The sequence below is a fragment of the Erinaceus europaeus genome, chromosome 2 (assembly GCF_950295315.1).
Source record: "Erinaceus europaeus chromosome 2, mEriEur2.1, whole genome shotgun sequence".
In the NCBI taxonomy this organism is placed as follows: Eukaryota; Metazoa; Chordata; class Mammalia; order Eulipotyphla; family Erinaceidae; genus Erinaceus; species Erinaceus europaeus.
This window is the reverse complement of record NC_080163.1, coordinates 79392319-79409817: the sequence shown is the minus strand read 5'-3', so window position 1 is coordinate 79409817 and position 17499 is coordinate 79392319. Positions and strand designations below refer to the sequence as shown.

The 17499-nt window shown below is 36.5% G+C and overlaps 1 protein-coding gene and 1 non-coding gene across 2 annotated transcripts in view; both read left to right on the top strand.

The window, feature by feature from the left end:
- The window catches only part of SGCZ (sarcoglycan zeta), a 375824-nt gene that overhangs the window by 255567 nt on the left and 102758 nt on the right, over positions 1-17499 (top strand). The window lies entirely within an intron of this gene.
- On the top strand, positions 4770-4932 carry LOC132537095 (U1 spliceosomal RNA). Its single transcript, XR_009548585.1, has one exon. It is a non-coding gene; the product is annotated as a U1 spliceosomal RNA (small nuclear RNA).

The following is a 17499-nucleotide window of genomic DNA, read 5'->3' as shown; positions in this document are numbered from 1 at the left end:
GGGGGGAGGGCTAGAACAAACCAATGTAAAGCATACGACACCCCTGTCTTCCTTTCTCCCTTCCTCCTCCCTCTGCAACTGAATTCACTGATACTTATTTGTGAATTATTTCAGGGAAGAAATCTGACTCAGAGCAGACTCTTTTGTGTATGTATGTCTCTGCTCTACTTCCCCTTCCCCTCTTGCTACCCCTAGAATCTATAGTGGACAGTAGATTTGCATAATTGTCTATTCCTGCTATCCCTTTTTTCCTTTCTTTTTCATTTAGATTTGGTTGTTATTTTTTCTTGAACTGGAGACATTGTGGGACTAACTGGTATTGGTTAAACTGCTTCAGTCATTGCTTTAGTTACTATTATAATTTCTGAGGGTGGTGATTGCATTTGTCATAAAGGTATTTAGTATAGTGTGGCTTGTACATAAAACAAAGCAACTGAGCAACAACAGAACATAAAAATAAAAAACACATTAAAAATGGGTAGATCAAGAGCAAATAAAACTGCTAATACAATGAATGAAGCAACCCCCCTGTAGGTGGAGTACTGGGGGCTCAAAGCATTTTATTTTTAATAATTAAATTTAATTTTATGTACTCAAAATATCAGAAATTTAATGACCAAATACTACTAATTGAAAAGTTGGCTAGTGTTTCATGATTTGTGGAAATAAATCAGTTGTGAGGTAGAGATAAATGTGAGAGGATTAAAAATTATAGAAAAGATATGTATCTGTTGCCATCACTCTGGGCAGATTTATTCAGCTAGAGAGACAGAGGAGAGAGGGAGGTCCCATAGCATTACAACTTCCTCCAGCACTGTGGGAACTGGACTTGAACCTGGGTCATGCACATGGCAAAGCAAGTGCTTTCCCAGGTGAGCTGTCTCTCCTACCTGCTTCTTTTTTATTTTAATATTTTTAATTATATTTATTTATTTATTGGATAGAGATAGCCAGAAATCAAGAGGAAAGGAGAGATAGAGAGGGAGACAGAGAGACACCTGCAGCTCTACTTCACTTTCACTCGAGAGCTTCCCCTCCCCCTCTCCCCCCACAGTTGAGGACCAGGTCTTGCACATTGTAATGTGTGCAATCCACTAGGTGCATCACAACCCAGCCCCTCGAGATGTTTTCTATTGGGATTCTTGTTTTATTGTTAAGTTGTATTATTTCTTTATATATTTAAGCCATCATATTACTAACTAGAATACCCATGTATTATCCCAATTGTTGCCATTTAATTTTTCAAGTTTCTTTTGATGTGAAAAGGATTTTAATCATATATTATTTTTTAATTATAATAATTTTATAATTAGAAATTTAATTATAATAATTTGATAATAATTTAATTTTCCCTAATCAATGAATTTAAGTCTTCATATATAGTTTTGTTGGCATAGAAATAGTATTGCTTTTCTGCTTTGTTCCTTCTATTTTTATTTTATTGTTGTTGAGATATATATCTATATCTATATCTGACGATTAAACCTGGAAGCACAGAGAAGTCTCAGGCATGAAAGTTGTTTGCATAACCATTATGCTCTTTCCCTAGCCTTTTCAATATCACTTTATTAAGAAAAGTGATTTACAGTATTGTTGCTACAGTAGTAAAATTCCATATTTCCTGAAGATGAATGTCAGTGTATATCACCTTCCCTAAAATCCATCTATTTCCTCCACTATAGTCTTATATGTACATTTTTGTTTCTGCACTTCTATCATTTTTATTCATGTGTCCCTTTATTGGCTCAGGTCTGGTGATAGCAAACTATATTAGCTTTTTTTTTTTCCTTTCTTTGTCTGAGAAGATTTTTTTCTTTCTCTATTATATTTCAATGATAAATCTGCTAGGTAATATATGTTTAGCAATGTTTATCTTTTACCATTTTCTATGTTCTTCTACTTCTAACCTATGTTTCTACTAAGAAGTCTGATGGAAAAATTTTTTGTTACTTATTTTTGCCTAGAATCCCCTAAATTTTTTTTTTTACCTTAGACTTTTAAAATTTTATTTTCAACAATATGTTTTAGTATAGGTCATTTGCAACAGAAACTTTGGTGTTTTCTCTACTTCCTTAGTGTTTTGATTAGTCTTTAAATTTAAAAAGTTGGGAGTCAGGTGGTAGCACAGTAGGTTAAGTGCAAGTGGTGCAAAGCACAAGAAGGGGCTTAAAGATCCCAGTTCCAGTCCTCAGCTCCCCAGATGCAGGGGAGTGGCTTCACAGGCAGTGAAGCAGGTCTGCAGGTGTCTATCTTTCTCTCCCCCTCTGTGTCTCCCCTCCTCTCTTCATTTCTCTCTGTACTATCCAACAACAGTGACATCAATAACAAGAACAAAATAACAAGGGCAACAAAAGGGAAGATAAATACATAAATAAATATTTTAAAAATATTTTTTTAGAACAACTCAGCAAAATAAAATTCCTGTTTATTGTGGACAACATGTTTTCACACATACATCAAACAGGCCAAAAAAAAATTAACAGCAAGGGGAGGGTGGCCATTGGGCTTCCCCGCATGGAGGAGGGTGGGGGGCGGGGGTGGGTGGTGGGGATATGACACAGTCTTTTGGTGGTGGGGAAAAATAAATAAATAAATAAATAAATAAATAAATTTTAAGAAGTTTCAGTTGTTATTTGCTTGAGTATGGTGTTTTGTTTCTTTTTTTCCTTCTTTTACTCTTCTCCTTCTGAAGTTCCCAGTCAATTTATATTTTCTTTTATAAAAAATTCAATCCAACTTACTTTATTATATATTTATTTATTTTTGGATAGAAACAGAGAGAAGGAGAGGGGAGGGATAGAAAGGGAGAGAGACAGAGAGACAGCTCTACACCACTTGTGAAGCTTTTCCCCTGCAGGTGGGGACCAGGGCTTGATCCCAGGTCCTTGCTCACTATAGTGTATACACTCTACCAGGTGCACCACTGTCTGGCCCCACTTTATATTTAGTTTTCTAATAAAGCCTGACATTTCTGAGAGAGTGATTTATTTTTCTTTTTAATGTTTTTTTATTGGGAGACAAAGGGCCTAGACCTAGAATAAATCTCTCTCCCCAATATTACCAGTCATTTATATCAGGAACAACACAATAGACCCCTTTCTGGCCACCCATAGGACTTTGCCATCAACATGGACCAAGAATGGTAGAGAATGTTCCATCCTCTGAAGGGAAGATAGAGAACATGCTCTATGCTCCACCCTAGGAAGAGGGGTCCTGAAATCAGGGCAGCTTGGAATGTTCCTACTCATCACTACAGAATGGGAATATGAATATTGTTATTTGTAAACCCCATCGATTTGAGCCAGGGCCCATATTTAGCATAGGAACCCATGTAACCTCTGCATCCCTGTAGGTCTGAGCTTGCATTCTGTGATCACGGCTAGGAACATTCCAGACTGCACTAATGTCAGGACCCATCTTCCTCAGGTAGTAGGTAGAATATGTTGTTCAACCTCCCTTCAGAGAATGGAACATTCCCTACCATTATTGATTCACATTGAGGGCAAGGTCCTATAGGGGCCCACAAAAGGGTTCATTATATTGTTCCTGATGGAGATTTATCCATTGGTCTTGTCAATGTTTCCATTTTGTAAAATAATAATGATAATAATAATAATATTAAAGCAGCAAAAAAGAACATATACATATATATAACACAAGTCATAGATATAATTTTCAATTTTCTAGTAGTCATTTTTAAAAATGTAAAAACAAACTGGTGAAGTTACTTTTTGTACCAAATTCACCTAACCCAACATACCTGACATATTGTTATTAAAACAGGTAATAAATATAAAATCATTAATGATACATTCTACAAACTTCTACTGAAAAAAATACATCATTCTGGGGGTTGGGCGGTAGCGCAGAGGGTTAAGCACACGTGGTGCAAAGCACAAGGACCAATGTAAGAATCTCGGTTTGAGCCACTGGCTCCCCACCTGCAGGGAAGTCGCTTCACAGGTGGTGAAGCAGGTCAGCCTGTCTGTCTTTCTCTCCCCCTCTCTGTCTTCCCCTCCTCTCTCCATTTCTCTCTGTCCTATCCGACAACCAGCGACATCAACAACAATGATAACCACAGCAAGGCTACAACAACAAGGGCAACAAAAGGGGGAAAAAATTGCCTCCAGGAGGAGTGGATTCCTGGTGCAGGCACTGAGGCCCAGCAATAACCCTGGAGACCAAAAAAAAAAAAATTCTTTAATGAAAAACTGTAAGCTACTATATAGGTAACTGAAAAATGCAAACATTGTGGATCTGTGCAATAACTCACTTGGATGTGCTGCTTTGCCATGTGCACTACCGAGGTTTGAGTCTGGTCTCTACCATACTGAAGGAAACTTTGTTGCTATGGTCACTTGTCCACTCTCTCTGCTTTTCTGCTTCACTGTCTCTTTATAAAAATGAAAAATATATAAACAATGATTTCAGCAAGATTAATGCTGTGCAGTAGCACTTACACCACATTATTATTCAACTATATATTGCTTTTACTTGTATTATAGTTTTCTTTGATAAACAAATAGTCAAATGTAATCAGATTATGCTTGGGATATGCTTTTTGTCAACAGTCTGTAGCTGAAGGATCAAAATAAAAGAAAATTGAAAGTTGATGAATGAAAGGTACAAGTATTTTTTAAAGTAGTTTTTCTCATTTAATTTATGTTTAGTGAAAAGTTACAGAAGGATATTGTGTAATTCCAGTCAAATTTGATATATAAAGAAATCACACAAAATTTGTTATATAAAAAAAAAAAAATCTCAAAAAAATACCGACCCAGCAGGGGTGATAGCATGATCACAAGGTGGTTTTCCCTGGTCAAGGCTTATGCATTGCACTCCAGATGTGCTGACCCCTGCGATTTCCCCAAATGTGGGAAACTCCTCTGCATAATTTGTGGTGGTGGGGGACTATGTTCGCACTCTCCCCTGAAAAAAAAAAAGAAATCACAAAAAAGATGAAGTAAATGAAAATAAACATTTAGCTATAAGGCTAATCATTAGTTAATGACCACAAAGAATGGATGGAGGAAGAAAGATAAGTAAATCAAGTGAAAGGGGTTAATTTTATTTTTATTTTATTATTTTTAAAAATAATTTGTGAGATTTCTTATATATATATATATATATATATGTTTATATATATATTTTTTCCCTTTTGTTGCCCTTGTTTTTATTGTTATTGATGTCATCGTTATTAGATAGGACAGAGAAATGGAGAGAGGAGGGGAAGAGAGAAAGGAAGAGAAAGATAACCACCTGCAGAGCTCTGCTTCACCACCTGTGAAGGGACTCCCCTGCAGGGGGGGAGCCTGGGGCTGGAACCTGGATCCTTATGCTGGTCCTTGTGCTTGGCAGCATGGGCACTTAACCCATTGTGCTACCACCTGACTCCCTATTGATATATAATATATATAATATATATAATATATTATATATAATAATATAATATATACATATAATATATATATACATATATATATATATATTTTTTTTTTACCAGAGCACTGTTCAGCTCTAGTTTATGGTGATGCAGGGGACTGAATTTAGGACCTTGGAGCCTCAGGCATGAAAAGTCTGTTTGCATATCCATTAGATTTTCTACCCTCTGCCCAAAGGGGTTAATTTCATAGTAAAGAATAGAATTGGATTTTTAATGGTTAGCTTAATGTCATTTGAGACACATAATGCAATGAAATGTTACTTTTGTAACAAAAGATAATTAAAAGTTTGGTAAAAATAAATTTTAGTGAGAATCAACATCTTTGAAACCAGAATTATGCTTACATGATCTTATGCTGTAAATTGTTAAAAATTCCAGGACGCTATCATCTAACAAAATTTTTATTCTAATTAAAAGTAGAATATCTTTTTCAGTAAATGTGCTTAAATATAAGATGTCATACTTTAAATGAAACCTCATATTTCATCTTAATTCTCCTTGTTTAATGCTCGATAAATTCAGAAGAATGAATTAACTCCTAGAAGTACCAGTTATTACTGATTGTCAGAACCATTTACTCATCTTTGGTATCCTAATTTCCATTCATCCAAAATAAGTGACATAACCAAATTATATTAACATTTTAATTGCAATCTATAATTCCTCAGTTTCCTGTTTTGTTTTGTTTTTTTAAATAATCCTCAGTGCTTAGGGTCATGTCCAACTTAAATAAACCTGAATATATGGTAGTAAAGAAGTTTGTCATTAGCAAAAAATTAAGGAAAGTGAGATTTTATTTATGATACTTCTTTTTGTATTTCACATTTTGAGAAATAAATACCACATGATAATGAAAGCAGTTAAAGAAAGCTTGCGCCATAGAGTTGACTTTTTGATCTTGTGCTGGCCTTTATTTCCAGATAATTTATGAGGGACTTAATTTGGAAGTGGGGATGATGAATCATGAGTGTACCACAACAGACACCTCAGTACTGACTCTGTCATTTTCCAGGGACTTTTAATAAGCTTTCAATTAAAAATCAGATATGTCATTTGTGAGAAAAGAAACTGTACATGATAAAAGGAATAGACATAAGTATCATGTAAGAAAATATATTTGTTTTCTTCTAATTTTGAGCCTGTACATAACTATAAATACAGAGCATACTATCATACATTCCTTTTTTGTTTTCAAAGATTTTTTTTTCCCTTTATTTATTGAAGGGTTAATGGATTTCAGTACTGTTGTTGACACATCGGTACAATTTCTCATCTCTCTTTAGTAAGAAGGTGTCTTACATTCTCACTCCCAGATAGGCCCTTTTCCACTATCATACACCAGGACCCCAAAGTCTCCTCAACACCGTCCACTTTCTCCTTCTATAGAGTTCTTTGATTTGGCCCAATACACCACACCCAATCTAAGCTTTACTTTGTGTTTTCCTTTTCTGACTCCATTTCTTAAGTTCCATCTATGAGCTAAATCATGTCATATTTATCTTTCTCATTTTGGTTTACTTCACTTAATATGATTTCTTCAATTTCCATCCATGGTGAGGTAAAGGATGTGACCTCATCATTACAACAACTGACTAGTATTCCATTGTGTATATGGTTCCCCTAGTAGAGTATATGAATCCTTACATACAAAAGCCTGAATCTGAATGAAGCACTACCTGGGAGCACAGTGACACCAGGGAGTGCTTCATGGACAGCTGTGGTATTTCTCTCTCTCTTTCTCTCTATATATGTATGTATACCTGAAACAAAAATGTTGACTTCGGCAGTATTGCACATGTGAGACGTCCCTCAACTGCATCAAATTTCCTTCTAAAGAGATAAGTAAAAATCTGTGCCCCTTTCAGAAGCACATATACTAAAATTATAATGAAGAAATGAATATGTAAACATACATGGGAATTACTGTATTGTTTATTCATATGAAAACCATTATGGCCTAGTGTTTAGTGCAATGAACTAAAGTGTGTAACAGAAAGATAGCTTATACACACATAGAAATATGAGTTTTACAAAGGACATCAACATTATCATTTCACTTCGTTATTCCATTCTCCCACCACCACCACACACACACACACACACACACACACACACACATACACACACACACTTAATTTCTAGAATTTGTGAAAGTAATGGTGTGGGAAGTTAAGTTAGAACTGCTTTAAAGAAACATTCCTAGGCCAGAAAATAGCTCTCCCGGATGGTGTGCTTGTTTTGTCATGCATATAACCTGGGTTAGAATATGGCCCAACTATAATGGAGGAAGTTTTGGTGCTATGGTATCTGTACCTTTCTGTCTCTTTCTATCTGAAAAAGTCATCCAAGAACAGTGAAGCACTGGCAATGTCTAAAAAGAAGCAATTTAAACGTACTTAGGCACACAGCATGTTTAACGGAAATATCATGTTATTTCATGTAAATATGTAGTTCATTCAATAACTGTTATTCACTTACATTGAAAAACCAGACATTAATATTGCAAGTAGTTCATTAAAGTATATGATTTTATAGGAAATTTTATTACCATTAAAATTTAATATGGAGGGCCTGGGAGGTATATGATCATGTGAGGGCACAAGATTTACAGATCTTAAATTTCAGAGGCCCCAGGTTCAATTGCCCAAATCACCATAAGCCACAGTTTAACAGCGCTTTTCTGTCTCTTCCTCTCAAAATTAATATACTGAACTGTATGCCAGATTGTCTTTTTAATATTTCACAAATTTTAGTTACTGCTTATGTTCCAATATTTCAGGATCAGATAGATAGTACACTTATATAAAGACACTTTGATTCAGAATAATTAATAAGAATTGTTAAAGAAGGAAACTATGATTAGAAGCTCAATGTAAATAGTTAAAACTATAAAATCATATGTATTTCCATGAATACAGAGATACCCAGTTTAAGTTGTACATAAAAATGATGTAGAATAGCATGTTTACCTAGAAATTATAATTTCTTTATAAACTACCTCTAGGAGGGGATTATATTGTAATAAATAATAGCATAGATTTTTGAGAGAACTAAATCCTCTACTTATCAAATTACAGCTCTGTGGTCTTATGCCAGCCATTCTAGGCATCCTCTTCTATCTTCCATGGGTTAATCCATCTCATATGGCAGCAATACATTAAATAAATGAATGCATATAAAACACCTAGACCATTTTCTGGAACAAAGCATGCATTATGTTTATGTTAGTAATTATGATTTTCATTTATTGTCTTTTCTCTTTGTGGAGCTAGGGGATAAACCCAGACCATGACACATATAAGATACCATTGAGTGCCATCTGATATATGACATGGGAAGATCTTCTCATTCTGTAAGGAATCTCTTTGTTTGGGTGGTGGTTTCTTTTGCTGTGCAGAAGCTTTTCAACTTGATGTAGCCCCACAAGTTTATTATTATTTTATCTTCCATGTAATTGTGTATGTTTCACTGAAGATGCCTTTAAAACTCTGATGAAAAAGAGTTCTGACAATATTTTCCTCTAAGTATTTGATAGTTTCTGGTCTAACATCTAAGTCCTTGATTCCCTTGAAGCTTAATTTCTTAGACTTTATTCTCTTTTTAATTATATATATATATTTAATTTATTATTGGGTAGAGACAGAGAGAAATTGAGAGGGTTGGCAGAGGTAGAGAGGGAAAGAGACCAAGAGACACCTGCAACCCTGCTTCACCACTTGTGAAGCTTTCCCTCTGCAGGTGGGAACCAGGTGCACTATTGTAATGTGTGTGCTTAACCAAGTGCACCACCACCTGGCCCCTGGATGTTTACTTTTGTGTGTGGTGAAATGTAATGGCTCAGTTTCATTCTTCTGCATTTTTCAGCCCAATTTGCCCAACATTTGTTGAAGACACTCTCCTTTCTCCATTTAATAATTTGCCCCCCACTTTGTCAAATATTTGATGACCATAGATGTGGGGCTTATTTCTGAGCTCTCAATTCTATTGCACTGGTCAATGTGTCTATTTTTGTTCAAGTACCAGACAGGTTCAATTACAGTAGGACCGGAAGCTTTAACCTGGATCCTTCCACTTGGCAATGTATATCCTCAATCAAATGTAGAGCTGCCTTGCCCCAAGGTTTGATTTTTAACACCATAAGCATGAATCAAGTAGATACATTTATTTAAAATAAAGAGTAAAAAAAGATGCATATTAAATTAACACTATTGCTGTGTTTTCATTCTTGTATCATAGTCTGGCTTTAAAAAATAATTTTGTAATGAAATTAAGCTCACAAAATAATTTAACAGTTTCAGTTTGTGTTTGTCAGTACCAACATCAGCATATTTTGTCCCTAAGTGAATGGAGAAAAATGTAGATGAGGGTTTTATAATAAATATTTAAAGACCCCTAAAGTGACATGTAATCTTGTGTTAAAGCAATTACTGTGAACACCTGGGACTCTCTTAATTGACTACAGATGGTATAGGACATATAAAAAGTAGAAGGTTACAAATTATTCTCACTTACCAAATTTATGTTTCTTGTCATTGACTCATTTTTTTTAACTTAGTGAATGCTATAATAGTTTGGGACAACTTAATAGGAATGAATATATTATGTAAGGTAGTTTATGCATATTTAGAAGAAAAATCAACAAAACACTTGGATTTAATATTATACATATACCTTGTCTGTTAAACTAATTCCATAAACAACTTTTTTTTAGTGTATAGTGTCTGTAAAGAAGACTTTTAGTTTTCACAATCAGTTTAAGAAGAATATAATACCGCCTAAGTCAAGAAAAACAAACATTGTTGTTTTTCAAGAGGGTATCTTTATGAAAAGCCTTTTAATCACCCTTCCTAAAGATCATGTTATTTCTGTCTTCAATTATTTGTAACTATTTTTGAATCTTATGTAATTTGAATTAAATTGAGTGTAATCTTTTTGTAAGGTGACTCAGTATAATTTTAAGAGGAGTACATGTGTGTAGAGTTAATACATTATTTATATCTTTTCTGGGTTTTACTTTTAGTTTTGTTTGTTTTGACAAAGTATCACTTAATTGGGGATATTAGTGGCATCAGATATTTAACCTGGGATCTCTAGAATGCAAGTCCTTTGTTCTGCTGTGTCCTCAGTTCTGTTAGTTCTTTCTTGTTTCTCTTGAATATCTTTTGCATGAGTATTCCACAATTAAGTTGCTCTTTTGTAGTTAAGTTTTGAAATTGTTTCCAGTATAGAGTTTTCAAAAGCAATGTAACTAATACACACACACATACACACACACACACACACACACACACACACACACACACACACACATACATATTGCTAGAAATGTGGGAGTAGTTCTCTTGGAATGATGAGGTCATAGATTGTATGTATGGTAGCTATAAAGTGTTCCTGCATTTTTCCATGATGATTGTCACATTTAAACTCTTTAAAGAATACTGTTCCTTTATTACTTTGCCTTATCTTGAATTTTTTGCCTTTGCAAAATGTAGATATTGTGTTGTTATATAATTAGATGAATATTTTTGTCAAACTGTAATTGATATATAACATTATGTTAGTATAAACCCAACAGCATCCTGATTTAATATTTATATATTGATGCAAATAAAATGATAATCTCATTAAGTCGAGTTAGCATTGTTATCATAACACAATATCTGACTACAATTTTTTCTTCTAATAATAGCTTTTAAGGCTTATCTCCTGGTAGCTGGGTGGTGGCCCACCTGGTTAAGAGCACACATTGCCATATCAAGGACTCCCCACTTGCAGAGTTTTTATCTTTCTTTCTTCATATCTATTTCTACTTTCTCTATTTCTATTTGTCTCTATCAAAAAAAATACAAGTAATTTTTAAAAATATTTACTCTCAGAAACTTTCAAAAATGTAATGCATTATTACTAGCCATAGTTACCAGGTCATACACTACATCTTTACCACTTAGTTTATAATTTTGGCTCCGTTTTCCCATTTCACCCACCTTCCAATGGTCACTTTTATGAACAACCAATCTGTTGTTGTTCTTTGTGCTAGACTGTATATTGTTTGTTTGATTCTTTTTTTATTATTATTTTAAAAAGGAAACATTTACAAAACCATAGGATAGGAGGGGTACAACTCCACACAGTTCCCATCACATCACCAGATCTCTATATCCCATCCCCTCCCCTGATAGTTTTCCCATTCTTTATCCCTCTGGGAGTATGAACCCAAAGTCATTGTGGGTTGCAGAAGGTGGAAGGTCTGGCTTCTGTAATTGCTTCCCCACTGAACATGGGAATTGACTGGTGGATCCACACTCCCAGTCTGCCTCTCTCTTTCTCTAGTGGGGAAGGGCTCTGGGGAAGCTGAGCTCTAGGACACATTGGTGGGGTCGTCTGTCCAGGAAAGTCTGATAGGCATCATGGTGGCATCTGGAACCTGGTGGCTAAAAAGAGAGTTAACATACAAAGCCAAACAAATTGTTGAAATATTATAGACCTAAAGGCTGGAATAGTGCAGATGAAGTGTTGGGGGGGGTACTCACTGCAGACTTTTGTGTACTTTTGCTTTCAGGTATATATTTTGCCCTAGCTTATGGATACGTGTGAAAATATGCTCTATCTCAGGGGACCTTGTCTATATCTAGGTTTTGGAACTTTGTTAGGAAGTGAACCACCTAGAATGGAATTAGAGAATACTATGAAAGGAAAGATCTCACCCGAGTAATGAAGTGGAAAGGTTGTCATTCCACACCTGAAGTCTCTGGACACAGTCTGAAGTGAATCATGATGAGGTGATTAGGTCATGGTTTGCGGATGCTGTATTATTTGATATGAATTGAGAGAAGCATGCAGGAAAGTGTGCCCCACCCTAAGGTTCCAGGACTGGGGGAAATATAGGTTCTATAGTGGAAATGTGAGGTTCCTGCTGTCTTAAGGTTCAAGAAGACAATGGATAATTATTGTTATTATCACATTATTTGGTAATAGGGTTAACTTTGAAAAGTCCCTTTGTTTGGGTTTGATGTATAATACCCAACATCTTGTATATAGCTGTGCCACCAGTTGCTTCTGTTCTCTCTAGTCTAGGCTTTTGAAAGAGTTAACATATCAAAGACTTAGCCTATGTATTAAAAAGACTCAGTCTGTGTTTTAAAAAGTTGGAGATATACAATCAAATTGTCCCCTCTCGTATTAATTAAATATTGATTTATATGACTACAATTTAATAGGAGTGTACATAAACACCATTCCCACCACCAGAAGACTGTGTCCCATCCCACCCACCCACACCCACTCCCCCCCACCCCTGCTGCCCCAGGAAGCTGAATGTCCGCCCTCCCTCTCACCACAGGGTTTTTACGTTGGTGCCCTACTCTAGATTTAGTCAGATCCTGCTTTTAGTTTCCCTTTCTGTTCTTCTTTCTCAACTTCTGTTGATGAGTGGGATCATCCCATACTCATCTTTATCTTTCTGACTTAGCTGACTTAACATAATTCCTTCTAGTTCCATCCAAGATGGGTCAGATAAGGTGGGTTCATTGTTCCTAATAGCTGCATAGTATTCCATTGTGTATATATACCACAGCTTTCTCAACCACTCATCTGTTGTTGGGCACCTGGGTTGCTTCCATGTTTTAGCTATTATGAATTGTGCTACTATGCACATCGGTATACACATATCTTTTTGGTTGGGCATTATGGAATCCTTGGGGTATATCCCCAGGAGAAGAATTACTGGGTCATATTTTTGTTTGATTCTTATGATTTTTACTTGACATATAACTGAGGTAATTTGATATTTATCTTTGTCTTGTTTCATTTTGAATAATGATTTGAAAATCCATTCCTGTTGCTAATATGACAAGAGTTGTTATTTATTTTTTAATATTTTTCCTGGGAGGACTAAAGGTTTATAGTAAATGCAATTGTTGGTACATGTGTAAAATTTTGCAGGTTTCTGCAAAACAGTCTCACTTCCAGCCTAGGTCCTTCTTCACCATCCTGAACCAGACAGGAAAGACCCCCATCAACACCACATTACACACACCTCCTCCACACTCCCAAATCTTTTTCAATGGTTCCTTAGGATATATTCCCAGAAGAAGGATTGCAAGGCCATAGAAATGGGTAGGTCCATTTCTAGCCTACTGAGAGTTCTCCAGACTGCTCTTCACAGGGGTTGGACCAATTAACAATCCCACCAGCAGTGCGGGACTCTTTTACCTCCACAAGTTTTCTAGCATTTGTTGTTGCTATCTCTTCTGATGTATGGCATTCTCTCAGGTATGAAGTGGTATCTCACTGTTGTCCTTTTTTTTTTTTCCTCCAGGGTTATTGCTGGGCTTGGTGCCTGCACCATGAATCTACCGCTCCTGGAGGCCATTTTTCCCCCTTTTGTTGCCCTTGTTGTTGTAGCCTCGTTGTGGTTATTATTATTGCCATTGTTGATGTTGTTCGTTGTTGGATAGGACAGAGAGAAATGGAGAGAGGAGGGGAAGACAGAGAGGAGAGAGAAAGACAGACACCTGCAGACCTGCTTCACCACTTGTGAAGCGACTCCCCTGCAGGTGGGGAGCCGGGGGCTTGATCCGGGATCCCTACGCCGGTCCTTGCACTTTGCGCCACATGCGCTTAACCCACTGTGCCACCGCCCGACCCCCCCCCCCCCCTCACTGTTGTCTTAACTTGCATTTCTCTGAAAATTTCTCTGAGCACTTTTTCATGTGTCTGTTGCCCTTTTGGTTCTCTTCTTTGGTGATTATTCTTTTTCTTTTTTTTTTTTTTTCACTTTTATTTCTTGTTGTCTGTGGTACCTAAGCAGAAATAGTGGGGATGATAATTTCTTTTTTAAAATTTTTATTTATAAAATGGTAATATTGACAAACCATAGGATAAGAGGGGTACAGTTCCACATAATTTCCACCACAAGAACTCCATATCCAATCCTCTCCCTTAATAGCTTTCTTATTCTTTTTTCCTCTGGGTGTATGGACCCAGGGTCATTATGGGGTGCAGAACCTGGACAGTCTGGCTTCTGTAATTGCTTCTCTGTTGAGCCTGGGCCTTGGCTGGTCAGTCCATACTCCCTAGTAATTATTCTGTTCATGTCTTATCCTCACATTTGGGTGGGTTTTTTCCATTCTTTCTCTCTTTCTTTCTTTCTTTTCCCTGATATTGGATAGCTTTTTATGCTTTTTGGTTATTAGCCTTTAGTCTGATGTATGATATTAAAGATCTTCCATTCTGTAAAGAGTCTTTCTTTGGGTGGTGGTTTCTTTTACTGTGCAGAAGTTTTTCAATTTGATATAATTCCATAGGTTTATTTTTTATTTTGTCTTCCTTACAATTGGATTTGTGTCATTGAAGATGCCTTTAAAACTTTGATGAAAAAGAGTTCTACCAACATTTTCCTCTGAGTATTTGATAGTTTCTGGTCTAACATCTAAGTCCTTGATCCATTTGGAGTTTACTTTTGTGTGTGATGAAATGTAGTGGTTCTGTTTCATTCTGCACTTTTCAACCCAAATTTTCCAAACAATTTCCTTTCTCTATTTAATAATATGTGCCAAAGAATAGATGTCTATATGTATGGGGATTTATTTCTGGGCTCTGTATTTCACTGGTCAGTGTGTTCAATGTGTCTGTTATTTTTTATGGCTAAAGAGTACTACATTATTATGTGTGCATGTTTACCAAGTATATCAATCATATATACCGTGTGTGTGTTTTATTCTTTAATCTGTTCTCTATTTTTCTGAATTCTGTATGTTTGCAGTCCATCAGTAGGCACTTTGTTTCTATCTTGGGTATTTTAAATAATGACAAAGTGAACATGCAGAGTCATAGTTTAATTGATTAATTTGTTTTCCTAGAATAAATATTAACAACTATACTCTAATACTATTTTAATGTTTTGACTAGTCTCCAAACTGTTTTTCAAAGTGAGTGTACCAATTACCATCTTCCATTCTCATTCAGTTACAAAGGGTCTCTTTTCTTCATGTCCTTGTGAAAATTTGCCATATATATTCTTTTTTGGTTCACATTTATCTAAAAGGATTAAATTGGTTGTGGATCTGAAAGTCACTGTTAGATGGATTTTCAGAGTTGTAGCTATGGAGTAGCAGCAGCCCCATTTTTCTCTCTCTGGTCAATTAAGAAAAGCAAAGGAAAATCACCTGAAACTCAGCAGAAAATGACCAAGATTTCTTTGGAAACTCTCCAAATCATAGGTGAGTACAGACACTTGTGGCTCATGAGTAGAAAAAGGGTGAGGGAGAGATTCCTGGGACTAAAAGGCTATACCCATAGATGACTGGCACCAAACTGGGAGGCAGAGTAACAGCTGAAGCACACCACTTCTGGGTCTGAGTCAAACAAGCAATAAATTGGAGGGGGGGGGGGGAGAAAGAAGAAAGAAGGGAGGGAGGAAGACAAAAGAAATCCACCTAAGCCACATATCCAGATATGTCCCTTGTGGACAGAAAAAGGGTAAGGAAGCAATTCCGATTCCTACGGTTAAAAACTGATGTTCAATTGGCACCAATTAACTGTTAGAAAACAGTTAGCACCAATTAGAAGATTGGCAGCTGAGCTGCACCACTTCCAAATCTGAGTTTAAGCAATAAAGTACTGTTAAAAAAAAAATCAAGTAGGGTAGATAGCATAATGGTTATGCAAAGATACTCTAATGCCTGAGGCTCTGAAGTACTAGGTTCAATCTCCCATACCATATAAGCCAGAGATGAGCAGTGCTCTGGTGTTTCTCTCTGTATCTTTCTCAAAAATACAATAAATATTTTTATAACAGTCACCTAAAAACTCAAAAATTTACAACTATGACTTCTTGAGTTTCTAATGTTATTGTCCCACAAGGGCTAGAATAGCAGACTGGAGACTTTGTATTGACATGGGGGTAGTGTCGGCAGTAGCACAACGGGTTAAGTGTACATGGCACCAAGTCGCGTAAGGATCCAGGTTTGAGCCCTGGCTCCCCACCTGTAGGGGGTTGCTTCACAAGTGATGAAGCAGGTCTGCAGGTATCTGTTTTTCTCTCCCCCTCTCTCTCTCCCTCCTCTCTCAATTTCTCTCTGTCCTATCCAAGAACAATGACATCAATAACAAAAATAATAGTAACCACAACAAAAGGGGAAAAAATAGCCTCCAGGAACAGTGGATCCATGGTGCAGGCACCAAGCCCCAGCAATAATCCTGGAGGCAAATAAATAAATAAATAAATAAATAAATAAATAAATAAATAGACATCAGGGACACTGACCTGGCCTGGTGACTCAGGATAAAGTCACCCCATGTCCATCAAGATAAAGAAACAGGGAAATGGAACACCTTAGCCACAGTGCCTCCTGCTGGCCAAACAACAAAAGAACACTCAATGCAGATGCCTTCAATACTGGGAGAAGAATGGCATGCTTAGAAATTAATGTCTCAGGAGTCTGGGTGGTAGCGCAGCGGGTTAAGCGCATGTGGCGCAAAGCACAACGACTGGTCTAAGAATCCCAGTTCGAGTCCCAGGCTCCCCACCTGCAAGGGAGTCCCTTCACAGGTGGTGAAGCAGGTCTGCAGGTGTCTGTCTTTCTCTCCCCCTCTGTCTTCCCCTCCTTTCTCCATTTCTCTCTGTCCTATCCAACAACGATGACAATAATAGCTAAAACAATAAAAACAACAAGGGCAACAAAAGGGAATAAATTAAATATTTTTAAAAAATAAATAAATAAATTAGTGTCTCCTGGTTGAGTGGCGGCGCATCAGGTCGCGTGCATATATTAAAATGCACAAGGATCTGGGTTCCAGCCCCAGTTCCCCACCTGCAAGGGGAAAACTTTGCCAGTGGTGAAGCAGTACTGCAGGTGTCTCTCTGTCTCACTCCCTGTCTATCACCCACTCCCCTCTCAATTTCTGGCTGTCTCTATCCAATAAATAAATTAAGATAATAACAAATTAATAATAAAAAAGAAGTTAGTGTGGCCAATGTAGGAAACTCGGCTATAATCACGTTTGTACGAAGGAATGTAATGGCCGCTAGAACACGTTACCATACTTCAACACCA